Genomic DNA, 8727 nt, shown 5'->3' with positions numbered 1-8727 from the left:
AGATCATTTGGGGGGGAAATGGAGAGGTAAGGTATTTGTGGGACACAGATAATAGTTTATTATCTATCAATGAGGATGTGTATAGTATTCTCAACTGGACTGAGATGTATATCATGCTGGGTAAAGTCTGTTTACGATCTATATGACATATAGTGATTGAATATATAAATAATAATAATAATAAAGGGAAAAATCTGAAAAAGAAAAAAATAAACAGAAAAAGAAGACCTCGAACAAATAAAAAGTGAAATTGTAAATAGTATCCATAAAAATAAATGAATGAATAAATAAAATTAAATAAATTCTTTAAAAATAAATAAATAAAATAAAATTGAACAAATAATTCTTAAAAAAAAAAAAAAAAGGAATTGTTTAGAGAAGGCATGAATGGGTGACACTCACAGTGCCTCTCTGGCAAACATAACAGGCTCACCACCATCTACAGTATATATCAGTTGGCCAGTCAGCTTTTTGCATACAAGTTAAGGGAAACACATAATGTAAGTCCTGACGTACAAGGGAAAAATGTCCTCATAGATACTTGTAGTGGATGCTCTGGATTGCCATGAAGGTTCCCTCATTAGGACAGAGTATTCGTCTTCAGCTCCTGTAAGTGTTGGCAGCTCATGGCTGATAGCTGAGTCTCTTCCCTTGCAGGAAATGCCTTCACCCAAAAGGGAAGGTTTCAGGGCATCCCCCCTCGTTGGACATAGGCTGTATGCAAAGACTTACTGTAGTATGAGCTTCTAGCCACATTCTTAGACTTGACACCTAGGTTAGGCCATGCCAACCCCAGATCAGAGGCCTCTGTTACAAGTGCATCTCGATTCACCTTCTCCCTCTGACTCATCCTGTGTCCTTCACTCCATTGCAGGTGGTGGTCTTGAGAACACCCTGGTGAACTTCTGGGGGAACTTGACCAAAGACATTCCCAAATTTCTTCTTATTCAGTTGAAGGAGTTTTTTGTTTTGTTTGTTTATTTGTTTTTGCTATAGTGTGCATGTACTCACCAGAAAGACAGAAAGACAGAAAGTGAGAAATCACCCCCCCAGGGGGGATGGCTATGCCACAATCCCTTCTCCTCCATTCTCCTCTTGGGATCTTGGGCACACACGCGCAAGCGCTGGTGTGAGTTTAAGCCACCGGGTCCGGGACTCAATCTATAGTCAACCATATGAGAGTCCAGTGACATAGCCATTACGCCAACTGCTGGTCCCAGTTGAAGGAGATTTTTACTTAACCTTTTCCAATAAAAATATTTTGTACTGATTATGCAGATGAAGTTAGGGTAAAACTGGCAAGCCATATATCAGCATTATATTACATCGATAAGATCTGCACTATTAACAGATTATCACTTGACAGAATTTGGGTAATTGAGCCAGTGACAACATGGAGAATAAAAAAAAAAAAAAAAAAAACTTAAAAGTGTACCCAGATGAGTTGAAAAATGTCACACAAAACCTGCACATGGATGGTTATAGCAGCTTTATTTATAATTGCAAAACCTTGGAAGCAACCAACACGTCCTTTGGTAGGTGGATGAATAAGTTAACTGTGATATACTCAAATAATAGACAATAGAATATTATTAAGCACTACAGAGAAATAAGCTATCAAGCCACGAAAAGACATGTGGAAACCTACACCCATATTCCTAAAGCCCATGTAAAAAGGCTACTTACTGCATTATTCCAAGCATATGCCACACCAGGGAAGGAAAAACTATGGAGATTGTAAAAAGATCAATGCCGGCAGTTAGTGGGGAAGGAGGGATGAATAGGTGGAGCAGAGATTTCTTAGGGCAATGAAACTATTCTTTATGATATTATAATGGTGGATACATGTAATTATACACTATTAAAACCCACAGAATATACAACATCGAAAGTAAGCCTTAATGCGCACTGTAACCTTTGGGTGATCATGATGTGTCAGTGTAGATTGGTCAACTTTAGCAATTGTACCGTACCACTCTGGATATTGATAGTGGGGACAGCTGTACATGTGCAGGGAAGGGGACATATGGAAACTCTGTAATTTCATCTCAGTTTTGCTGTGAAACTAAAACTGCTCTAAAAGACTGTCAATGTAAAAACAAACAAACAGACAGATATAAAACAAAAATGGCCAAAGCTAAACCAGTTTGGACTGAAAAAAGTACAGGTTGAATATCCCTAACCTGAAATGCCCCAAAAGCCAAAACTTTTTTTTTGTTTTTTGAGGGCCAACGTAGTGCTTTAAGTGGAAAGTTCTACACCTAACCTCCGTGACAAGTTGCATTCAAAATGCTGCAATACAAAAATATGGTGTATAGTTAACTTCAGGGCTGGTCCCACGGCCTAATGGTAACGGAGCCAGATCCCACATGGCTGACCATATGATTTGAATCCCAGCTGTGGCAGCTTGAAAAATAGATTGAGGGACCAGCAGTTAGCATAATGGCTATGTCGCTGGACTCCCACGTAGTCGACCGCAGTTCGTATCCCAGACCCGGTGGCTTAAACTCACGCCGGGCGCGTGTGAGTGCGTGCCCAAGATCCCGAGAGGAGAATGGAGGAGAAGGGATTGCGGAGTGGCCATCCCCCCTGGGGGGTGATTTCTCACTTTCTGTCTCTTTGTCTGTCTCTGTCTGTCTGGTGAGCGCATGCTCCCTATAGCAAAAACCTCTCAAAAAAAAAAAAATAGATTGAGTGCATATGCATGCATGACCTAAATTCTGACAGGATGGACAAATTGAAGAGAATAAATTTGCAGCATGTCCAAGCTCCAATGATGGTGAGGAAGACTTTTGCCCCCTTCCTCTCTGTCTCCCTCTCTTTCTCTGGAGAGGGTACATACTCCTTGGCAAAAGAAAAATTAACTGAAAGAATGACCTTCAGGCTATGTGTATAAAATGTGTATGAAAGACAAATGAATTTTATGTTTAGACTTGGGTACCATTCCTAAGACATTTTATTATGTATATGCAGATACTCCAAAATGAAGAAAATCCAAAAACATTCAAAATCGGAAACGCTTCCAGTCCCAAGCATTTCAGATAAGGGATATGCAACATGTAGTAAAAACACGGGATAGGAAAGGAAGGTTAGAATCTGGTAGTAAAGGACTTTGGATAGTAAAGTGAGTTCTTGGAACTTTATCCAAAAGATCAAAGGGGGCCATTGAGGATTTCTGAGAAGGGAACTCAGATAAAGAGCAGACTGTTGGGACCAGCAGGTGGCATGGTGGTTAAAGTGCTGGACACCCCTACATGGCTGACCATGGTTCGAATCCTGGACCTGGTGGCTTCCTTCTCTCTCTCTCTCTCTCTCTCTCTCTCTGTCGTTCCCTAGTCAAATTAAAATAAATGAATGAATAAATAAAATTAAATAAATAAATCTTTTAAAAAAGAGCAGACTGTTAGAAGAAGATCCCTTTGGAAACTGCTCTGTGAGGACAATGTGGAAGACTGGAGGCAAACAGACTAGTTTGAAAGTGGGAATAAAGCGCAAGTACCTAGATCAGTAGAAACAAACAGGTTATCCAGTTGCCAGTTACTGACTAGGTATCGAGTGAAAACAGCTCCACAAGACACCGATTTTAGAGTTAGAATTATTTCACACGGGAATCATCGACTGCATCACTGTTGTGTGCCAGTCCTATCGGTTCTCTCTCCAAATATATCTAGAACTTGTTCACTTCTCTTCATCTCTGTGGCCACCACATTCACTGAAGTCATCGGTTATTTTTTTAAGACTTCCAAAACTGGGGGCAGCAGGTAGCGTGGTGGATAAGGCACTATACTCCCACATGGCCTACAGTGGTTTGAGTCCTGGACCTGGTGGCTTGAAAATCACTCCAGGCACATGTACGTGTGCGCCCAAAATCCCAGGAGGAGGATGGAGAAGAAGGGATTGTGGTGTGGCCATTCCCCTGGGGGGGGAGGGGAATTTCTTACTTTCCCCCTCACTGTCTCTCTCCGTCTCTCTCCTCTGCAGTGAGTGCACATACCCCATGGCAAAAACCTTACAAAAATTAAATTCTTAAAGAAATTCTGAAACTTTTTAAAAAGAATAATTTATTTAATTTTATTTTGTTATTATTATTTTTTTAATTTGATCAGATACAGAGAGAGAAAGGGAAAGTGAGAAAGAAAGCCACCGGGTCTAGGACCTGAACTGTGGTCAGCCATATGGGAGTCCAGCGTCTTGACCACCACGCTACCTGCCAGTCCCTTGAAGTTTTCTAATTGCTGTCCCCTCTCTGTTATTGTGACTCCACACACCTGTCAGTGATGGTCCTGAACAAAAATTATGTCACTCACCTAACCCTTCCTTGCTTCCCACTGCACTGAGAATAAAAACCAAACTCCTGTGGGCCTGCATCCTCCACATCTTATTTCTCCTATCCCTCCTATCTTATTTCTCCTAGGGCTGCCTATCTTTTCCTTACAAGCCTTCACACAAGGATGACTGTCTCTGTTGTTTCTTTTTCTAACTCCACTCCATCCTCTAGATCATAGCTTAAAGAGAGTTTATCCCTCTTCGAAACAGGTTACTCCTCTCGCTTGTTTTCATAGGACCTTGATTGTTGTCCAGATTACTGTATATATGCATACAATTGCTGTACATATTTTCTCTATACAATATTATGCATATTAATTTCTAGTTCTTTGGTTTTGCTATGGGGGAGCATGTGCTTGCCAGAGAGAGACAGAGAGAGAGAGAGACAGGAAAAGTGAGAAATCACCCCCAAGGGAGATGGCCATGCCACAAGCCCTTCGCCTCTTTTGTCCTTCCAGGACTTTGGGCACACATACATATGAACCCGGCATGATCTGCAAGCCTGTGGGTCTGGAACTTGAACCATAGTCAGCCATGAGAGAGTCCAACACCTTAACCACCATGCCACCTGTTGGCCCCCATTTATATGTTTTTTATTTAAGATCCTTTATGTTTTCTGAGAAACCAGGCCCTATTTGTACATTCACTATTATGTCTCCCACACTTGGCTGAGGCCTGGACATTATAGATGAAAAGTATGTATGTATATATGTATGTATTTTTTGCTATGGGGCATGGGCATTTATCAGAGAGAGGCACAGAGAGAGAGAAAGTGAGAAATCACCCCAAGGTAATAGCCATGCCGCAGTGCCTTATTTTCCAGTCTCCTCTCAGGAGTTTGGACATATAAACACATGTGCCTGGTGTGTTTTTCAAGCTGCTAGGTCCGAGACTCGAACCAAGGAGCTGGCCATGTGGGATCCAAGAGTCTTAACTTCCACGCCACATGCTGGCCTAATAAATATTGATTAAACAGATAAATATTCTGAAGCTGTGTGATGTCATGAAATGTTGCGAATCTCACACTGGAAGAATTCACCCTCAGTAGGGAAGATACGACCGGAGTGTAATTATGAGGCAAGATACTTAACATTATAGGAGACTCTCAAGTCCTGAGGAAGGAGCCTTACTTGTAACCAGGGAATTCAGAGCAGACTCTGTGAAGGGATAACGGAGCATTAAATGAAGGAAAGGCATGTACAAAGACCTAATCTGAGAAAGTATAGAGCAAATGTGGAGGAAGGTGTGTGAATCAGTTTAACTGGAGCGGGAAGTTCATCAGGACCAGAGAGTGAGACTGGAAAGGAGAGGGGATACCAGATTGTCAAGCGCCACATTAGTCACAGTGTTGGATAACAAGTCAACATAGCCTTTAAAACATTCTAAAAATGTGTCCAAATGTACAATAAAAGTAGAAATAATAGTGCTATAAATACCCATGTACCAGGCCAACTGGTGATATTAAGGCAGTTAGATCCCATGTGGGCAAATGTGCAGTTCAAGTCCCAGACCTGGCAGCCGGAAAACATGCTGAGTGTGTGAATGTCTGTGCCCAGAATCCTGGGAGAAGAATGGAGAAGAGATAGCGGCAAGGCCATCCACCTTGGGAGGTGCTTTCTCTCTTTCTCTGTCTCTTTCTCTGTCTCTCCGGCTAGTATAAGCATACTTTGGCAAATTAAAACAAAACAAAAACACCCATACACTTACCACCTAGACTGAATGATTAACATCCCGCTACATTTGCTTTGTAGGTAGAGAGAGGTGTGTGGGTGGGAGCATGCAAACCCACCTGCATGAGCACCCCAAAGTTTATATTACTTTTTCTTGGTTTACTTTTCCCTTTGCCTCTTTCCTTTGCTCCTTCCCTCCTTCCTTCCTCTTTCTTTTTGTGTTGAACCATTTCAAAGGATATTAACACATCATGATTCTTCACTCCTTCAGCACATTTCTTCATATTTTAAAAATGTTTCTCTTCATATCCAGATACTATTATTACACTGAATAAATTATTTATTTATTTGTTTATTTATTTTTTTGGAGAGGTTTTTGCTATAGGACGTGTGTGCTCACCAGAAAGACAGAGAGAGACAGAGAGATAGAAAGTGAGAAATCACCCTCTGGGTGGATGGCCACACAGCAATCCTTCCTCTATTCTCCTCTCAGGATCTTGGGCACACACGCACACATGTCCAGTGTGAGTTTAAGCCACTGTGTCCAGGATTTGAACCGCGGTCAACTACATGGAAGTCCAGCAACATAGCCATTACGTTAACTGCTGGTCCCTACACTGAACAGATTTAATAGCTGCCTACTAATGTCTAATACCAGCCTATTTTCAAATTTCCCCTATTATCCTAAAAATGTCTAAAGGCTGTTTCTTCAGAACCAGAATCCAGTCATATGTTTGTATCTTTTTTTAAAAGATGAATTAATTTAATTTAATTTATTATCATTATAATTATTTTAGCCAGAGAGTGACAGAGAGAGAGAAAAGAAAAGTGAAGAAGCAAGCCACCAGGTCTGGGACTCAAACCCAGTTGGCCATGTGGGAGTCCAAAGCCTCAACCACAGTGCCGCCTGCTGGCCCCTAGTTGTATCTGTTAATTTTTTTTTTTTTTAATTTAGAATAATGACCCTTCCTAAATTTTATGTCTTATGGTTTGTCAAACTGTTGTCTTATGGAATGCTTCATGCTCTTGGTTTATCTGATGGTCTCTTTGGGGGTATGGTTTAACTGGTTCCTTCAGCCTTTTGTAAACTGGAGGATAGATCTAAAGCTTTGATTAGATTCACTTTCAACATTTTTGGCTAGAAATCTTCATTAAGGAATGTTGAATACATCACGCTGCAGCACACCAAGGACCTCATAAAATGTTGGTTGTCCCAGGGTTAGCGATGTAAAGTTGGATAACTGGGTTAAAGTGGGGCCAGCCAGATCTCCTCCATGGTAAGAGTACGTTTCTCCTTTGTGATTAGCAAGTAACATGAGGGATATATTTGACAAAACAACTCACATTTTTGTAGCTGTTTGCAGTTTATCAAATGTATTCAAATGCATGTAATCACAGTAGTATACCTATAAGTTTTCAGACCTGTGTAACAGAAGGTGAAAACTGAGGCCTGGCATGCTTAACTGACTTTTCCAAAATCACAGACCCAGTAAGTAGCAAAGGCAAGACTCGACATGAATGAGTTAATTTTATATCAGTTGAAAAAAAAAAAAAAAGACAAAAAAATATCATACATCTGATTTTTTAAAATTTAACTTTATTTTATTTTAATTTGACCAGAGAGGGAGAGGGAGAGGGGGAAAGAGAGAGAGAGAGAGAAAGTGAGAAACCAAGCCACCAGGTCCAGGACTTGAACCATGGTTGACCATGTGGGAGTCCCAGGCCACTGACCACCATGCCCCCTGCCAGCCCCCATTCAACAGATTTTTTAAAAGAGCATTCCGGGGGCCAGCAGGTGGTGTGGAGGTTGAGGTACTGGACTCCCATATGGTTGACCATGGTTCAAGTACTGGATCTGGTGGCTTGTGTTCTCACTTTCCCTCTCTCCCTCTCTCTGCTCAAATTGAAAAATGATACTAAATAAAATAAAATAAATTTAAAAAAAAAAAAAAAAAGGAGTGGGGCTGGCAGGTGGCATTGTAGTTAAGGGCTCTGGATTCCCACATCAACTGCAGTTTAAGTCCCGAACCTGGTGGTTTGCTTTCTCACTTTCCCTCTCTCTCTGGTCAAATTAAAACAGTAACAATAATAAATAAAGTTAAATAAAAATATTTTTAAAGACTATTCTCTCTCCAGAATTCAATAAATATTTTTAAAACCATTTTTTGAAAAAAAGTATTTTTCTTTACTTTCTTGAAGCACATTGCCAAGAAAAACCAATTTGTTTTACAACTGTTTCTATTGCATTTTAAACTGACAGACTGTGACACACTGAATTCCTCAAAGTACAACACTTTGGCTACATTTGTAACAATAGTTTACAACACCTAAATATTAATTACAGAATGTATTTATTTATTTATTTATTGTTATAGACCACAGATTAGTTTATTTTTAACACCCATCATGCCATGAATTCATAGGGAATAGGTTCCAGTAGCTCAGGCTCCTTTCCATTGGTTCTCATGCAGCGGCTTCTCTGGGTGGGGCAGGCTGGCGCTTTAGTTGAACCCAGGTCCCTTTCTCTTTGGCTCCTTTCTTTTTCTGGTCATTTTCCTTCACACATTTTAGGAAGCTATCTCTGCTCTTGAATGTTTAATATGCTCAGTACGCACATTGATTCTCTTGGCAAGAATCTTGCCCTTGTTTGTTCATGACAATGCCAACAGCATGCTGGGTAACATTGTAGACTCTTCCAGTTTTGCCATGGTAACATTTATGGGGCATTCCT

Source organism: Tupaia chinensis, unplaced genomic scaffold, assembly GCF_000334495.1.
Source record: "Tupaia chinensis unplaced genomic scaffold, TupChi_1.0 Scaffold000213_1, whole genome shotgun sequence".
Lineage (NCBI taxonomy): Eukaryota > Metazoa > Chordata > Mammalia > Scandentia > Tupaiidae > Tupaia > Tupaia belangeri.
This window is presented reverse-complemented; position numbering follows the sequence as displayed.